We start from the raw sequence: 9,505 nt of genomic DNA, 5'->3' as shown, positions 1-9,505 counted from the left end.
CCTACGAAGAAAGGTTAAAGCGTTTGGGTCTCTTTAGCTTGGAGAAATAATGGCTGAGGAGTGACATGATTGAGGTTTACAAAATTATGCATGAGATAGAGCAGGTAGAGAAAGAGGTACTTTTCTCCCTTTCATACAATACAAGAACTTGTGGGCGCTCCATGAAATTGCTGAGCAGCCGGGTTAGAACAGATAAAGGAAGTCCTTCTTCACACGTTCAGACGGGGCGTTTCTGCGGGCATAAACTGCACCGGTTGGAACCGGTGCAGTTTATGGCGGCAGAAACGCGATCACACTTAGCCTCCATTTTGCGGAGCCCTCCGTTGGACGCCCGCTCACACGCTGTGGGCGTCGGCATTTTTTTTTTAAAGGACAGTTTGAGCATGTGCATAGGCAGCCATTCAGAGAATGGCGATTTTTGCGCATGCTCAAACCCCCCCCATTACATTTAAACTTTAAAGGTAAGGACTTACCTTTAAAGTTTAAAGCCCAACCTGGCCTCCCTGTAGTCCCGGACTCCTCCGGGAAGTTAAAGTAAGGGTTTTTTTATTTTATTTTAACAAACGCTCAGGGCGAAGCTTCGCCCAAGCGCATATCGCTTGGTTTTTTAAAAAATGGCGGGGGAAAGCCGGAAGCCTCAGGCTTCCGACGGAAAAGGCTGTGGAATGGTGGAGACCGATCAGACGCCGGGGGACACCGGTTTAGATAAACATCTGGAGCAAAGGTCCATCAGTGACTATTAGCCACAAGGTATAGATAGGAACTCTCAGGCTGGGGCAAGTGAGGGTTAGAACACTTTCCCTATGAGGAAAGGTTAAAGCGCTTAGGGCTCTTTAGCTTCGAGAAATGACAACTGAAGGGTGACATGATCGAGGTTTATAAGATTATGCATGGGACAGAGCAGGTAGAGAAAGAGGTACTTTTCTCCCTTTCTCACAATACAAGAACTTGTGGGCACTTAATGAAATTGCTGAGCGGTCAGGTTAGAACAGATAAAAGGAAGTACTTCTTCACCCAAAGAGTGATTCACACATGGAATTCACTGCCACAGGAAGTGATGGCGGCTACAAGCATGGACGGCTTCAAAAGGGAATTAGATAAGCATATGGAGCAGAGGTCCATCAGTGGCTATTAGCCACAAGGTATAGATAGGAACTCTCAAGCTGGGGCAAGTGATGCCCTGTCTTCTTGGTGCTTGGGGGGGGGTCAACAGTGGGAGGGCTTCTAATGTCCTGGCCCCACTGATGGACCTCCTGATGGCACTGGTATTTCTGGCCACTGTGTGATACAGAGTGTTGGACTGGATGGGCCTTTGGCCTGATCCAACATTGGCGTCTCTTATGTTCTTATGTTCTCTTAACTGATGCTCTGCATTCTTGGTGCTTGGTGGAGGGGGCAACAGTGGGAGGGCTTCTACTGCCCTGGCCCCACTGCTGGACCTCCTGATGGCACCTGGTATTTTTGGCCACTGTGTGACACAGAGTGTTGGACTGGATGGGCTATTGGCCTGATCCAACATTGGCTTCTCTAATGTTCTTAACTAATGCTATGACACTAATGAAGAATCCTGTGACACCATAAGGACCAGCTGATTCATTGGGGAAACACAACTAACTTCAATGGAGGAGGAGGAAGGGGAGAAGGAGAAGGAGAAGAACGTTTTTATCCCCCCCCTTCTCTACCCTAAGGAATCTCAAAGCGGCCTACAACCACTTTCCCTTCCTCTCCCCACAATGGGCACCCTGTGAGGCAGGTGGGGCTGGGAAATTTCCGAGGGAACTGTGACTATCCCAAGGTCACCCAGCAGGCTCCAGGTGGAGGAGTGGGGAATCGAATCCAGTTCTCCGGATCAGAGTCCGCTGCTCTTACCCACGACACCACGCTAGTTCAGAGACTGCGGGTGGGAAGTATTTTGATAGTTCTGCAAAATATGACTGCAGTGTCAAAAAGGTTTCACGCATGAGCTCTATAAACGTTATCAGTAAAGAAATGTTGGTCTCATTCTAACAAAGGGAATCAAGCCACCCTTTCCTTCTGTTCACCTGTTAGTGCTACACTTTGGTTTCCCGCCTCAAGATGCTTACAACCATATAATGTTTGGCCAGTCACTCATGTTTTGCAATAAACAATACAGCATGAAATCTCAAGCTCTGAACATTCAGGCAATCAGCCGGAACAGTGGGGCCACAGCCCCCTTGGTTCCATACACTCATCTCCAACGCCCCCTGCCGTATAAAAAGCATTATTCAGAACAGCCGTTTGCACAACCCTCTAAGGAAGATAATGTTCGACAGAAGGAAATGGTATACAATAAAGGCCCTGGAAGGCCAAAAGGTACTGGGAAAGGGGAAAAAATGGCTTGAACTTGACGGAATAAATATTATTTTAATGTATTTCCTCCTTTTAATACTTTTGGGGATTTTTTTCTTTTCTTTTATTACTGCAATACTAAATAAAAGGTGTGTTTTCATAAAGGTTTGTCTAAAAAAATTACTTTTGACAGAAATGTACCCAAATTTCCCCCCAATATTTATTTACCATAATTTCCCTCCTATTACTGGAATTTTTATTTATACCCTAAAATTTCTCTCATTTGCCTTCTTTCTTTCTGTCTGTGTGTCTACTCCCTATATTTTTCTTTAAAAAAAAAAACATTTCCCCCTTTTTGAAAACAGTTAGTTAGAAATTTTAAATCTTTATATAATCAAGACATATTAATACTGGGCAGGCTGCATCAAAAATAACACTTCTATCGCTAAAAGGCACATTTCATAATCAGCAGGTTCAGTAACTGAGAGCCTGGATAATAAATACCACACTCAATACTATTATGCTAAAGATTTGCCATGAAAGAGAGAAAAACATGCACGGTGATGACGGTTTCTCAAAATGTGATCTACTAGTCTGCCTGGAGCTCTGGTGGCATATTTACTAGCAATTCCAACAGTTTCCATCACATTTCAGCACTATAAGAACATAAGAGAAGCCAATGTTGGATCAGGCCAATGGCCCATCTAGTCCAACACTCTGTCACACAGTGGCCAGAAATACCAGGGCCCCTCAGGAGGTCCACCAGTGGGGCCAGGACACTAGACGCCCTCCCACTATTGCTCACCCCCCCCCAAGCACCAAGAATACAGACGATCACCTGCCCCAGCCTGTGAGTTCCTATCTATCCCTTGTGGCACTATGCAGAGGCAGAAACTTGGAGTCCCATTTGCCAGCATGCTGCCTAGCCCGTAAGATGCCCCATACTTTGACATGCCTGACCCGTATGCAGTTTCTGCATCACTTAACGTCTCATGTTAATACTTTTATGCTATTCTTCCATTTTCTTTGGTGGTTCCTGACTTCTAAAATTCTAATGCATCAGTTACTGAATGTCCCATTTTGCTGACCGTACTGATTATGTATATTCCAGCTTGAATCCCCGTGAAAAAGGCAGACTATGAATAACATACATAACCAATAAGAACAGAAGAGAAGCCAATGTTGGAACAGGCCAGTGGCCCATCCAGTCCAACCCTCTGGGTCACACAGTGGCCAAAAATACCAGGTGCCATCAGGAGGTCCACCAGCGGGGCCAGGACACTAGGAGCCCTCCCACTGTTGCCTCCCCCAGGCACCAAGAAACAGAGCATCACTTGTACCAGACAATGAACAACATTATTGAAGGGACCCATCCCCAGCACCGCACCACCACTCCCTTGCCTCTTAGCGCCCCCCCCTAGGTATTCCCACTGCCCCCAGGGAGCAGTACAGCCCTCTTTGGGAACCACCGAACTAGAGAATCCCCACACGATCCTCTCGAGGTGCACCAATCCATGCCAAGAGAAATTCCTTCTCCGTAGATGACCCCACCCTGAAAAGTCTTCTGTCATGAACTCCTAGCATTAAGCACGCTGCCCACTTTGTCAAACCCACATATGAGCAAGTTTGGAGCATAATATGTATTACCAGGATAATGGCCAGGATCCAAAAGAACAACATGGAAGCAGAAGGGAAAGGAGGATACAACAAATACAGCTGGAGCTCCCTTGGTGATGTGCTGCGGCAGCACAACGAAACATGCCACTGCTCATTTCAAAAAAATGGCTCAAAAGTTTAAAGAGTGGGGGAGAGTGAGCAAATGCTACATTACATCATGCTACTCCTGAAGCGTAAATATTATGGGTTTCAGAGTACCAACTGCTCACAGTTCTCATCTCCTGGATCTCCAACTTTTATCACTGTGCTGCAATTTTTAACCCGGATCCGTCAATTAGGCTGCAGTACAGCGTGGAACGGATTTCCCTTCATTCACAGGAACCAGCCTGTTAAATAAAGCAACTCTTGTTTTAATACACAGATCAAACTTCAGCAGAGACCTTAGAGCAGGGGTGACAAACTCATTTGTTCTGACGGCCGGATCTGACATAAATGAGACCTTGTTGTGCGGGGCCATGTGTGTCATAAAATGTAGTGCCAGGCCGCGGAGATATAAACTTTATAAAGGACGCAAACACAAAGGGTTTCTTTTACTTAAAATAAAATCATGCTTAAAACATTAGCACTCTTGCAATATTTTGTTTATTTAAAAATGTCTGATAACTGACACCTCTTCCTCTGAATTATTGCATCAAAATGTCTGTGCTGTTGCAATCTGGAGTATGCTGTTCAGGTGTGTATCTGTAAGCAGCAGCAGAACTGGAAGAAGAAACAGAAGACAACCAGTTCCATTGTGGGCCTGATAGAAGCCCTCTGGGGGCCTGCTCTGGCCCCCGGGCTGCATGTTTGACACCCCTGCCTTAAGAGTACTGTGTGCAGGTGAATTCATTCAAAATCTATGTCGCAAACTAAAACGTGAGCCTGCGGTGTAAAGCGCTACCCAAGGGGGAGGGGAGAGTTATACCTAGGCACCATGGTGTTTGCCATCACCTTTTCTGGTACACAGCAAGTATTTCTAGAAAGTGCAGGGGGCCTGGTGGGGCTTTGCCCCAGCAAGGCTTCTAATTGGTCGCTGAAGATTGATTGGCTGTGCAGATTTTTAAAAACATTTCTTCAGCAGCAACGGTCACCAGAGCACAAGGATCTTCACTGGGCGACTAAAGGTCAGCTGCAGCAGCCATTTTGTGTTTGGCTACACCTCCTCTGGCGGCCATTTTGCGGCAACCATTTTGTAGCAGCATCCACCACACTATGTCGGCATTCCAAAGGTGTCCTCGGGCTCAGAAAGGTTGGCGACCCCTGGCTGAGAGTGCAGAAAAAGAATATAGAAGGTTCCCCCCCCCTTTTTAAAGATCTCTCGCTGAGCTGTGACACTGTGTAATTACACGAGCACATTAAGTTTCAGAACTCGAAACACAGCCCATCTTGTGAAACAGGAAAGAAATATGTTTTCTGATTACTTGGTTAGGTACGACATGGTGTAATTAGCATAGCCCATTAAACCTCAAATGTATAAGCATGAGATTTATTGATTATAATGCATCTGTTTTGCATCTGATATAAAGCCAGCATCTGAGACATTCAGCTGGTTTTTTTTAAAAAAAATCCATCGTGAACATGTGCAGTAAACAAAGTTGTATTTGGAAGACCCAAACCTTTGAAAGCAAAGTATAAAATCCAGCCTCCATAGGCTTAGTTAATAGCAGGGCCTTTTTTTTGTAGAAAAAGCCCAGCAGGAACTCATTAGCATAATAGGCCACACCCAACACCAGGAACTCATTAGCATATTAGGCCACACCCCATGCCTTCCCTTGGCTTGCCTGGGCGCCCTGTGGCTGTGGGGAGCCCGGGCAAGCTCCCCGCAAAGGGAAGGCAGTTTAAACTGCCTTCCCTTGGCTTGCCCAGGCGCCCCGCACCTGTGGGGAGCCCGGGCAAGCCAGCCCTTGGACAGGTCAGCCGGAACTCCGTCCCTGTGCGTTCCTGCCCAAAAATAGCCCTGGTTAAGAGAGATATGCTGCGGTGAAAAGCTCTTCCAAAACTAAGCCATTTGAAAAGACAGAGCAACTATCAACATTTCAACCACTGCATAGTGAACTTTTACATACCATATTATGACAAATCTAGGTCTGATACTTTTTCTTTTCTTTGCTACTGCACAGTCTGTTTAAATTCGAATGCAAGGATACAACAGGCCGAGCTGCATTTCCCAGAACCAATAATAACTGCACATTCTCTCTATAGCCGTTATGGACATCTCTCCACGTGCCACGTATTCCTTCATTTCCTTGCACCAAGAACAATGCTCCCTCTAAGATGTGGAGACTTGTGAGCAAAAATTCTACCTTTGTGAGCTACTGGCCTTAAAGTTGTGAGTGAGCAATTTGGCTATTACATAAATTAGTTTGCTCTGGAGCCATCCCTTCCTGAGCTAAGACAAAAAATATGTGAGCCGGAGGCTAAAAAACTGTGAGGCAGCTCACACTAACACATCTTAAAGGGAACAAAGAATTAGCAATTTGGTCACTCAGCAAACATAATCCTATGGTCTCTTAACTTGTTGCGAAAATGGGCTGGGAGACTGTGGGCACTTTAGCTCTATTGTAGAGACGGGTTCTCGGGATCTTATTTATGCATTGCTTATGGGTGAGAAAGAGACAATGAATTAGTTCCTAAAACCTTGTAATGCTAGCACACCTTGTAGACATAAATTAGAAATCAGAAAATCAGCCTCAGAGATATCCATCGCGCCAGGGCTCTCTAGTCTTAAATACAGTAGCCAAGCTTCACATTAACAAGACGAGAGCTGAAGCACACAGAGGAACTCCAGCCAGCTGCTAAAAGAACAGTCAACACTGAGACCACATGGAAGAGGGAAAAGAAGAGGAGGCGGAACAGGAAAGAGGAGGAGGGGAAGAGTTGGATTTCTACCCCGCCCTTCACTCAGAGTCCCAGGGCGGTTTACAATCTCCTTCCTCTGGAGTAACTGTATTAGCCCTTTGATTTTATTATGGCATTGGGGGGGGGGTTGTAAGAGCAGACAACTGTTAGTCTTAAGGTGTCAAAAGACTCTCCATGGAAGGAAAATGTTTGATTATTTAACTGCATTTTCTGAACAGATATCCAGTCTGGCCATGGCGACCAAATGTTTTCTCAGCTGAGTAACAAGGTTTACATGGAAATGATTATAAGAAAAAAAATAGCTGGCTGTAGTGGGAGAGAAGGTCAAAGAAGACGGGGACGTCAAAGGATGAGATGGTTAGACAGTGTCATAGATGCAACGAACATGAAATTGAATGAACTTCAGAGGACAGCAGAAGACAGAAGGGCCTGGCGTGGCTTGGTCCATGGGGTCGTGAAGAGTCGGACTTGACTGTGCGACTGAACAACAACGGGAGAGAAATTGTAAAAGGGCAAGCGTGGGCCCACGAGACTCGTTGGGGGGGGGATTCCTTTCCTCCCCACTTTCTCACCAGCCCTGCTGGGGCTCCTGGGCTGCACTGCCCCCAGGCCCAATGTAGCTCCCGAGCTCCTCCTACGCCACCAACGACTGCTGGACAACTTAACTCCCATGTTTTGTTTTGTTTTTTAAGATGTCAGGTTTTTAATGCCAACCTAAGCGCCCCCCCCCCCAGTTTGCAGGAACAACTGATTTGAGTAAACGTGGCCCCAACCTGTGAATTACACTCTTCACAGAAAAACTTGCTGGTAGCTCCTGGCCCCAGAGGTATCTGGCTGTCCTCAAGCAGGGCCTTTTTGGCCCCGGCCCCGGCCTGGTGGAACGCTCTGCCACATAACATCAGGGCCCTGCGGGATCTTATGCCATTCCACTGGGCCTGTAAGGCAGAGATGTCCCACCAGGCATTTGGCTGAGGACAGCAACGGTTGACATCCTGGCTGGCACCCTACCTGGACCCCGGCTCCCTGTAGAGCCCACCCCTCCTCCCGTGCGTGTGAAGCACGGACCAGATGGGAGGGAACGGCATTATTTTTTTTTGCCACTTGCTTTTAATTATTGTATAATGCCGGATATGGTTTTTATATGTTTTTACGTTTTTAGAATGTCGCACGTCGCCTAGAGCCTCCTTGTCGTGGGGATGATTACGTGATCAGTAAATGTAATGTGAGGAGCGGCGGTGGCTCAAGTGGTTAAGACGCTGAACTGCAGGCTGTGGAAGATCAGTAGTTCAGCAGTTCGAGACCCGGGTGCCGCATGACGGAGTGAGCTCCCGTCTCTAGTTCCAGCTCCTGCCAACCTAGCAGTTCGAAAGCAAGAAATTGCAAGTAGATAAATAGGTACCACTTCGGTGGGAAGGTAACAGCGTTCCGTGCGCCTTGGTGTTTAGTCATGCCGGCCACATGACCACGGAAACGTCTTCGGACAGTGCTGGCTCTTCGGCTTTGAAACGGAGATGAGCACCGCAACCCTAGAGTCGGATTCGACTGGCTTTCGAGCAAGGGAACCTTTACCTTTAAATGTAATGTAATAAATAAATAAATCAGATATCCGCAGGTGTGGGGGGGCCACACTTGAGAAATAGATATATAGATCAGCTAGATTACTGGGAAGGGGAAAAAAGGAAACACGAACGCACTGGATGAGATGTGCACAGTTTTAGGTGATGGACTCCAAAGCAGAATAGAATGAAAAGGCATTACAGCTCATTGAGCCAAACAAAAAAGAGGGGGGGGATACTATAATTAGGTAAAACAATCATTATATGAACATTCACTTTAATTTCCCCTCATATATAAATAGTGACTTTAAAACTAAGCTTCAGCAGACCATTTTGGGTTTCTCCCCGCCAGTTTTTCATTAGCGTTTTCACTTGCGTCCTATGCACAGACTGAACATCTGGCATAATTCAGAGCACTGCCACGTTCATTAACAATGTTCCCTTTTCAAACACACAATATCTTCTGATGATACTTTAATTGGTTAATGGCCGCAGAATTGTTTTAATGCAAAACAGGAAACGGTCTTTTGTTAAAAATACATTGAACAAATACAAATCAAATAATCTCACTGAAATGTTTGCTGTTTAGAGCATTAGATACATTAATGAATAGTTGGGTCTACTGTAAATACACACCAAGAGACATTGTATTGTAAATACTGTTGTTTCTAGTAAAGACAGACTGTAGTGCCCACAGAGTTCATTGAAACATCAGATGAACTTGAGACAGAGCATGACGAGACACAAGGGATTGTTGGAGGACATCTCTTGAACAAGCGTGGTACTTGGAATCCTGCTCAGGGCTGATCCACTAGACCAGAGAGCGGCAGGAAGGGGCGGGGCTTCGCCTCGTGCTTCTCTCCCAGATCCGCCACAAGTGCCTCTCTCCCAGATCCAAGCGGATCCGAGGCCCAGGAGTACGGGGGAGGGGGGAGGGAGGCCATCAGTGCCTACAGAAGAGCCGCACTGAGGGGTCCAAAGAGCCGCAGGTGGCTCGCAAGCCGCGCTTTGCCGACCACCGCACTAGACTGTTATGGAAATACTGACACAAATGTTCAGAGTATTAAAACACATTTCTGTTCAATGATCTATTTGACACACGAGCCAGGGAAACAGCAGGACTC

The sequence above is a fragment of the Gekko japonicus genome, unplaced genomic scaffold, assembly GCF_001447785.1.
Source record: "Gekko japonicus isolate JY-2015 unplaced genomic scaffold, Gekko_japonicus_V1.1 scaffold2868, whole genome shotgun sequence".
In the NCBI taxonomy this organism is placed as follows: Eukaryota; Metazoa; Chordata; class Lepidosauria; order Squamata; family Gekkonidae; genus Gekko; species Gekko japonicus.
Note: the sequence above shows the minus strand (reverse complement) of the source record.